Below are 9,756 nucleotides of genomic sequence, written 5' to 3' on the forward strand. Positions count from 1 at the left end.
TCCAGCAAAGAGGAGGTACAGGGGGTTTGGGACCCCCATTTTTGAAAAAGATCGATCGGGTATGATAATCCAGAAGAAGCAAACGAGTCATGGAAATACATGGAAGAGCCACAATTCAAATCGCAAGGCAACAGGCAAAATCCAGGGAAGAGCAGGTTCAAATACAGGCAGTGAAGTTTGGTATATAACAGGAAAAGAAAAAAAAACGCTACTTTGCTGCAGCAATAAGATCTAGCCTTGCAGCAGGGACAGGATCCTGGGCAGGTATGTAACAATTACTTAAAAAAACAAAACAAAACATGTTTTTATTGTGCAATAGTACTAAACCGTAAAAACCAGATAGTTCTTTGGTATGGCCGTATTCGTACCAACTTGTAAAATAAAATGAACTTGTTATTTTTACCACACGGTAAGCAGCGAAAAAAATAAACGCAAAAAACAATAGCAGAATTGCACTTATTTTTTACATACCCCTCCAAATATTAAAGAAAGCTAGTTAATTATATATACCCCAAAATGGTACCACGGAAAAATGCAACTTGTCCCACAAAAAAAGCCTTCAGACAGCAACAGAATATAAATACAAAAATATAAAAAATTGCTCTGTGTGAACAGGAAGTTATGTCTCTGTTTTTTAATACTTTATTAGCACCTTAGTAATGGCACTTGTCTGTTTGACGACGTCCATTACTAAGGCAGGGTTTAGTGCTAGACAGTAAAAAGGCTAGCACTAACCGCACCCCCCCCCCCATTATAACCCTAGTACCCACGGCCACCAGGAGTATCGGGAAGAGCTGGGTACAATCCAGTACCCGACCATCTGATGTGATGGTCGGGCACTGGGGTGGCCGCAGGCTGGTATCATGGGGCTGGGAAGGGCCAAAAACGTGTCCCTTCCCAACCTGGTGATGCTAGACTGCTGCTGCTGTGTAATATCTGGCTGGTTATGAACAATGGGGGGACCCCAAGTCTTATTTTAAATTTTTTTATTTTTAAATCAAATTATGACCAACCTGATACCAACCTGCGGCCGCCCCGGTACCCGACTATCGATACAGATGGTCGGGTACTGGATTATACCCGGCTCTTCCCAATACGCCTGGTGGGTAGTGGGGTAATAATAGTAGGGGGGTTAGTGCTAGCCTTTTTACACGCTAGCACTAAGCCCTGCCTTTGTAATGGACGTCGTCAAACAGACAACTGCCATTACTAAGGTGCTGATAAAGTATTAAAAAACACAACTCCCAGAGACATAACTCTCTGTTCACACAGAGATTTTTGGTGCGGAAACCGCGTCTGAATCAGCGCCGTAAAACCCCCGAAATTGCCCCGCATTTCAATGTGATGCAGAGGCAGCGTATACTTTTTTCGCACAGCTTCGGCCTCTGACCTTTTGAAATTAATGGGAGGCAAAATTTAAAAAAACGTAGTGCTCGTTTTCAATCATTTTTCGTGGCATATTTTGCCCGCAGTCCTTGCATTAGATTTAATGGCAGCGGGCAACAACCGCACACAAAAACCACAGACAAAAGCGCAGGCAGTTCAAAATCTACGGGCACATTCAGACGTGGCGGAATTGCTGTGGAATTCCGCTGCGGACAGTCCGCAGTGGAAATCCTTAGCAGACAGTTTGTCCATTGGTTTCCACACCTTTTTAGTTATCTTCGTGCAGACGTTGCGGAAAACTCCACTGCGGTCCATAGGCTGCGGTGCGGAATTTTCAGTCCGCAGCATGCACTGTCTGTTGCATAGAAGAAGCGGAATGTCACTGCGTATTTCAGCCGGTGCAATGCAAAAACTGAAATCTGTGGCAAGTCCGCTGTGTTTTCTGCAACATCTGAATTACTGTGAACGGCCTAAGAGTGTATACACATAGTGCGGTTTTGCCGCGTTTTTCCCATGTGGCCGAAAAGCACATAAAATAATTGCCGTAAAAACGCATGCATTTTTCTATGCGGTTTTTGGCCGCGTGGTGAATACGGGACAAAACCGCACTGTGTGAATACACCTTACAAAATATTTTTTTATTGAAATAAAATCTCCCACACAATCCTCGGTAACCATTTTATTTAAGAAAAAAACGAAATGTAGATCATAGTCCAAACAGTCCAGCGGAACCTTCAAAAAAAAATTTAATATGAAGTTAGTAATATGAAAAATAAAAAAACATACCTATAGCAGACTTCTGTCTTTTCCATTTTTAAAATACAGGCATTTTTCGCGTGTTTTGTGCCCGCTTTATGCAAGGTTTTTTTGCGCATAATTAAGACTCCCACTGAACATCCCATGGGATTTTTTATGCGCCAAAGACTTGACCCAACACCTCTTTTTTACGCAACGCGTTTTAACAACGCTCACGTAAAAAAAAAGCGTGTTGTATGTACTAACGGCACGCTTTACCACAGGGTCTGCCCTCTGGACTTTCATCATTCTTAGCCATTTGGTGTGTTCTTTAGCTTCTGCCAGCTGCATTGTACAATCTCTTAAAAAATTGGAGCTGGACAAGGCTTAGCAATTTGAAGACACCTTTTCCTGGCTTGTAGCCAAAAATAGGGAGTGGGGTGAGTCTTCCTCCCACATTTACAGCAGTTGTAAGTCAGGTTGCTTTGCCTGATTCACCTTGCTGTAAGGGTATGTTCACACGGCAGCGTCCGTAACGGCCGAAATTACGGAGCTGTTTTCAGGAGAAAACAGCCCCGTCATTTCAGCCGTAACGGCATGTGCAGGCGCTTGAACGCCGCGTCCATTACGGACGTAACGAGCTGGTTTTCCATGGAGTCCATATACGCCTCGTGTGAATAGACAAACATCAGCCCATTGCTTTCAATGGGCAGATGTTTGTCAACGCTTTCAAGCCGTATTTTCGGACGTAATTCCAGGCGTAAAACGCCCGAATTACGTCCGTAAATAGGCCGTGTGAACATACCCTAATTCTCGAAAGTGCTTCCTCTGGTGGCCAACATAGGAAAACATGTCAAATTTATTATTTAATTTTTAATAATTTCCACTTTGTTTTTTTGGTGTATTTTATTTCTCTTTTTCCACAAATATAAATAAGTAACTTGCTTGAATTTTTTTTTAAATTCGCGACACATTCCCTTTAAGGTCCAAAATAGGCTGGTCCTTAAAATTAAAGGGGTTTCCCTATCACAGAAAGTAATGGCCTATCACTAGTGCTACTACCGGAAAACCCACAATCTTCAGAATGATGATGGCTACAGCGCAGCCCCTTCTAAGTTTTTCCATGCACAGCGGTGCTCCCTGCCACCGACTGTGCAGCGAACTGCAGCACAGCCTCCTTCATTTGTATGAAGCCGCCATGGATTCCCAGCAATCAGAAAGTGATGGCATATCGTTGTAATGGGGAAACCCTTTTAACACAACGGGCATGAAGATGTAGGGCTGTAGTGCCAGTGTAATGTTTTGAAGGCATGCTTATGAGGCTGAATGTACAAGATGAGCATTACAGACTGAGAAGTCTTGGAGAAGGAACGGATAGGTCATAATGTAGATAGATGCCACAATTAGACCGGAGGAGAATCTGAGTCGTTCGGAGTAAGAATTCTGCTACAGCATGAGCCCATCCTGCCACTACAACTTTAACTCCATGTGACTATTTTAGGATCACACTGGTTTAATATAGCGCAAGTAATATAAAGTCATAGTTCTGATACTTTCACAGCACAGGCTGAGGGATAAGCTGCTTCTCGCTGTAAGGAATTATAGGCTGTCTCTTCTGGCAAGACTGATTTGGAATCAGGGAATTTCCACTACTTAGAGCAGCATAGTTTGACTAAATGTTTTTGGAAGAAACCCTAACCACAAGAGTGATTTCAACAGCTAACATAATGGCCGAACGAGCGAGCGAGCGAGCCGCAGCACACATGCGAACATGTCATGTTTATGATGAACTTGAAGCGTTTAGGTGCAGCATACATCAGTGTTCTGTCAGTGTTCTGCCTCAGACAACACAGGCCTACTATTTCTACCTCCAAATATCGGGGTGGAATCTTCTGGATATGTCGTAAATGCTTTACAGGGAGATCTCAATCATGATCATCCCCCCATTTCATTTTCTCTGAGCTGAACAAACCAGAAGTGGAGGGTTGTATTATTTACAGCTGGCTAAACACAGTTTATTCTGAAAATTCAAGAGGCTTTATAACAAAAAAGAAAAAAATATATGTTTGCTTTATTTAAGAGCAATGTCCCTAACCAAGCTAGTCCCTAGGACTGCGATTGCTCTATAATGTCTTGTATTAAAAAACAAAAACAAAAAAAAACTATCAAATTTGAGGAATTCTCTGTTAAGACCCATCCTTTTCTTCCTGTGGTATTCCACACAAATAGGTACATAATAATATTAAGGGCACCATATTCTATAATCACAAATGTGCTGTGTTTGGTACAGGGAATTTCAGGAATTCTCATCAAATTTCCATTGGCATTGGGGTCTCCATGTGGAATGACCCATCATAAGTTTTGTAGAAACTTGAATTGAAATGTGTATGTAGAACTGTGAGGATGATGTAATAACTAGCAAAGATAGAAGAGACAGAACCAGACTTCAAAAGGAAAAAAGATTACAAGTACGTACCCAATAGTGGCACGGTCCTTGGTAAAGCTTTACATAGACCATGCTATTGTAATGGCTCGAAACATTGCTGCTTATTAAAACGCGGATTTGGGCACGATAAATAAAGTATTTTGAACAAGAATGCTGTTGCCATCGCCGCAATTTCGACATAATAACATGTCACAATATTGTGGCTGCATAGAATGTCACTCATGTAAAAGGAAGTCCATACCATAATCGTCCAAGTGCAAAATGGCAGGAATCTGAGTGTTAGGGCAGATACAGACGGACGTTGCGTTTTTGCGCACGCAAACAACGCAGCGTTTTGCGCGCGCAAAAACCATTTGACAGCTGCGTGAGTCATCCGTGTATGATGCGCGGCTGCGTGATTTTCGCGCAGCCGCCATCATAGAGATGAGGCTAGTCGACGCCCGTCACTGTCCAAGGTGCTGAAAGAGCTAACTGATCGGCAGTAACTCTTTCAGCACCCTCGACAGTGAGTGCCGAACACAATATACAGCAACCTGTTAAAAAAAAGAAAAAGTTCGTACTTACCGAGAACTTCCCGGCCGTTGCCTTGGTGACGCGTCCTTGGTGACGCGCCTCTCTTGACATCGGGCCCCACCTCCCTGGATGACGCGGCAGTCCATGTGACCGCTGCAGCCTGTGCTTGGCCTGTGATTGGCTGCAGCTGTCACTTGGACTGAATTGTCATCCCGGGAGGTCAGACTGGAGGAAGATGCCGGGAGTTATCGGTAAGTCAGAACTTCGTTTTTTTTTACAGGTTCATGTTTATTGGGATCGGTAGTCACTGTCCATGGTGCTGAAACAGTTTAACTCTTTCAGCACCCTGGACAGTGACTATGTCCTGACGTCGCGTACCGGACATTTTTTTGCCGGGTTCGGCCAAAACGAGTTCGGCCGAATCCGGTGAAGTTCGGTTCGCTTGTCCGGGTTCGCTCATCTCAAAGACACTCCGTTTGGATGTTCGGAAACAGAAAAGCACGTGGTGCTTTTCTGTTTACATTCATCCTTTTGACAGCTGGTGCGCTGTTTCAGTCGGTTCGCACGGAAGTGCTTCCGTGCAACCTGCGTGGTTTTCACGCACCCATTGACTTCAATGGGTGCGTGATGCGCGAAATACGCAGAGTTATTGAACCTGTCGCGTTTTGTACGCAGCGAACAAACGCGCAAAAAGCACGGACTGTCTGTACTGCCCCATAGACTTGTATTGGTCGATGCGTGGCGTGTGAAAACCACGCGGCCCGCACGGACCGAATACACGCTCGTGTGAATCCCCCCTAAATCTCGGAGCTCGATATATTTCCTTTAATGATAAAGATTCAGACTATATAATAAAGGGGTTGTTTTAAAGGCTATGCACACCTTTAAAAACAATATATATATATATATATATAAAATCAGTGTGATTGGTGCAACTTTCCAATTCGTTTTTATTAAAAAATATTTTTACTTTTTGAGATGCAGCCGGTTTGTATGCTGTATATAACGCTGCTGTATTTAGTGCAGAAACCTGTAGTCCGTCAGGTCAGCGGCACTGACAGGTTCAGTGGACCTTTATTGCTACTAAAATAAAGCTTTAAAGCATAACCAATCCCTGTTGCTGATAACCCCAGCTGACGGATCTGATACTTTTCGGTCTAATTCATAATAAACTTTCCCAGGTTGAGGTTATTTTAGTATAAATACTGAACTGATATTAGAACAAGAGAAATCAGCTTTAGGGTATGTGCACACACACTAATTACGTCCGTAATTGACGGACGTATTTCGGCCGCAAGTAGTGGACCGAACACAGTGCAGGGAGCCGGGCTCCTAGCATCATACTTATGTACGATGCTAGGAGTCCCTGCCTCTCCGTGGAACTACTGTCCCGTACTGAAAACATGATTACAGTACGGGACAGTTGTCCTGCAGCGAGGCAGGGACTCCTAGCATCGTACATAAGTATGATGCTAGGAGCCCGGCTCCCTGCACTGTGTTCGGTCCACTACTTGCGGCCGAAATACGTCCGTCAATTACGGACGTAATTAGTGTGTGTGCACATACACTTAAGTGAATGTCCACCTTTTATCATTATGCTTTTTTAGGTACAGCATTCTCTGCTGCTTCAATTATATCTTTATAGCGGTCAGAGTCATAAACAGGGTTGTTGCAAAAGATCAGGAGTATAAGCGCCAAGGCTCCCCCCCCCCCCCACCCAAAAATAAAATAATATATTGAAAACAGCATAGCTATAAAACCTCCATTAAAATGATTTGCTTATATACATGATCTCGTCAGCACATTGTCCCTGGATATGACTTTATAATGAAACCTGTACACGTGGATGCATCCGCCCTGCCCGGAGATTTTCCCGGTCATAAAATAAATCTAGCTAGAATAATATCTCTCTAGTAATACAGTCATGCATTACCAAATAATACCACTATTAGGGTATATTAACACGCAGTGGTTTTTGGCAAAAAAAAAAAAACCCTGCCGCAACCAGATGTTCTCGATGGAGAAGTATAAAGTGCCTTGTAAACAGGGTGGAGTTCATTCAACTAGCATTTTTAGGCTGGGTTCACACGACCTATTTTCAGACGTAAACGAGGCGTATTATGCCTCGTTTTACGTCTGAAAATAGGGCTACAATACTTCGGCAAACATCTGCCCATTCATTTGAATGGGTTTGCGATGTACTGTGCAGACAACCTGTCATTTACGCTTCGTTGTTTGACAGCTGTCAAACGACGACGCGTAAAAATACAGCCCCGTCAAAAGAAGTGCAGGGCACTTCTTTCAGGCGTAATTTGAGCCGTTCTTCATTGAACTCAATGAAGTACAGCTCAAAATTTACGGCTGTCAGAGAAGTCTCGCAAAATGCGAGGAGGAGCATTTACGTCTGAAACGAGGCAGCTGTTTTCTCCTGATCTTTGAATCATGATTTGCCATGTTAAAAAATGGCACTTAAAATAACGCAGGTGGCAAAACACACTACTAGCAAAAAAAACGCCACCAAAAACGTATTTACCATTTTAAAGAAAAACGTAAATTTTTGTAGATGTGTTTTTTTTTTGGACAAAAAACAAAAACAAAACGCAGCACAAAAGTGTGTGTGAAGGAAGTCTTCCCAAAGAATACTTACACAACATGACCACATATAACTACCACAAAGGCCAATATAACCAATAATGTCACCAGTACCCATATAGTAGTAACATAACAGTTCTACACTGGCGCTCTGCATGGTATAATCACACTGTAGAGCAGGGGTCTCAAACATGGCCGGGTAAATGGGCCGCACATAGAATAAATGTGAAGTTGACGGGCCGCATTACTTTCAAATTTGATACAGTAAAAAATTATTGTTAATCAATGAGTTCTTTGAACTATTATAATAATACTACATTACTATAATACTACATTATAATAATACTATGTTACTATAATAATACTACATTATTATAATAATACTACATTACTATAATAATACTACATTATAATAATAATACGTTACTATAATACTACTACATTACTATAATAATACTACGCTACTATAATAATACTACATTACTATAATACTACTACATTATTATATCAATACTACATTACTATAAGAATGCTACACTCAGGGCCGGCCCTAGGATAGATGGCGCCCTGTGCGAAATGATCTTTCGGCGCCCCACCCCATCATTAAAAAAAAATGGCCCATAAAAAAATTATAATGCCCCATTAGTGCCCCCATACAGTATAATAATAATATTTAATAATATAATATATTACAACCCCTTCAAGAACACAGTATTTTGTCCTCTAATTGTGCCCACAGTATTATGCCATCTGTAGTACCTCTACACAGTATAATGTCCGCTTAGTGGCCCCCACACAGTATAGTGCCCCCTGTAGATTTTGCCATACAGCCTCCCTGTAGACAGTGCCATAATTCCCCACCTCCTTTTTGTAGATCGTGCCATACAGCCCCCCACCTCCCCCTTGTAGACAGTGCCATACAGCCCCCCACCGCCCCCTTGTAGACAGTGCCATACAGTCCCCGCACCTCCCCCTTGTAGACAGTGCCCCCAAACAAAAAGTGTACTCACGGGGCGTTCCCATGACGAACTGAGCTGCTCCATGACGGGACCCTGTAGCCTAGTACAGAATTTCCCAACCTTTTCGGACTCGAGACAGCACTGGAAAAACAAAATTTCCTCAGGGCCCCCCTACCAAAAATTGTTTTGAGAAAGACAGAAAATGGCTAAGAACAAGCACTACACTCGTAGGGTATGTTCACACACGTTTTTTGTAAGGCAAAAAAATCTGCCTCAAAATTCCTTCAGCAACTGACAGCGTTGGGTGACCTTTTTTTTTGTTTTTTCTTAAGCTGTTGAAGCGAATGCAAAAGACGCTGGAAAAAAAAAGCTCCAAACGGGCGCCGCAGGTATTTTCTGCCTCCTATTAATTTCAATTGGAGGTCAGAGGTGGAAACCACTTGAAGACCATCAGCCCCCCACTCACAGTAAAATGACCATCAACCCCCCACTTACAGTAAAATGACCATCAGCCCACCACTTACAGTAAAATGACCATCAGCCCCCCACTCACAGATTCTCCCTGTAGGTAGCGCCACACAGCCCCTTGTGGGTAGCGCCAGACAGCCCCCTTGTAGGTAGCGCCACACAGTCCCTTGTAGGTAGCGCCACACAGTCCCTTGTGGGTAGCGCCACACAGCCCCCTTGTGGGTAGCGCCAGACAGCCCCCTTGTAGGTAGCGCCGCACAGCCCCCTTGTAGGTAGCGCCAGACAGCCCCCTTGTAGGTAGCGCCGCACAGCCCCCTTGTAGATAGCGCCGCACAGCCCCCTTGTAGATAGCGCCGCACAGCCCCCTTGTAGATAGCGTCGCACAGCCCCCTTGTAGATAGCGCCGCACAGCCCCCTTGTAGATAGCGCCGCACAGCCCCCTGTAGGGAGTGCCGCAAATACCCCTGGTTGGTAGTGCCCCACAGCCCCTGGTTGGTAGTGGCCCACAGGTTGGTAGTGCCCCACAGCCCCCTTATTGGTAGTGCCCCAAAGCCCCCTGGTTGGTAGTGCCACACAGCCCCCTTGTTGGTAGTGCTACACAGCCCACTGCCCCCTGGTTGGTAGAGCCACACTGCCCCCTGGTTGGTAGAGCCACAC

This window comes from Rhinoderma darwinii, chromosome 5 (assembly GCF_050947455.1).
Source record: "Rhinoderma darwinii isolate aRhiDar2 chromosome 5, aRhiDar2.hap1, whole genome shotgun sequence".
NCBI lineage: Eukaryota > Metazoa > Chordata > Amphibia > Anura > Rhinodermatidae > Rhinoderma > Rhinoderma darwinii.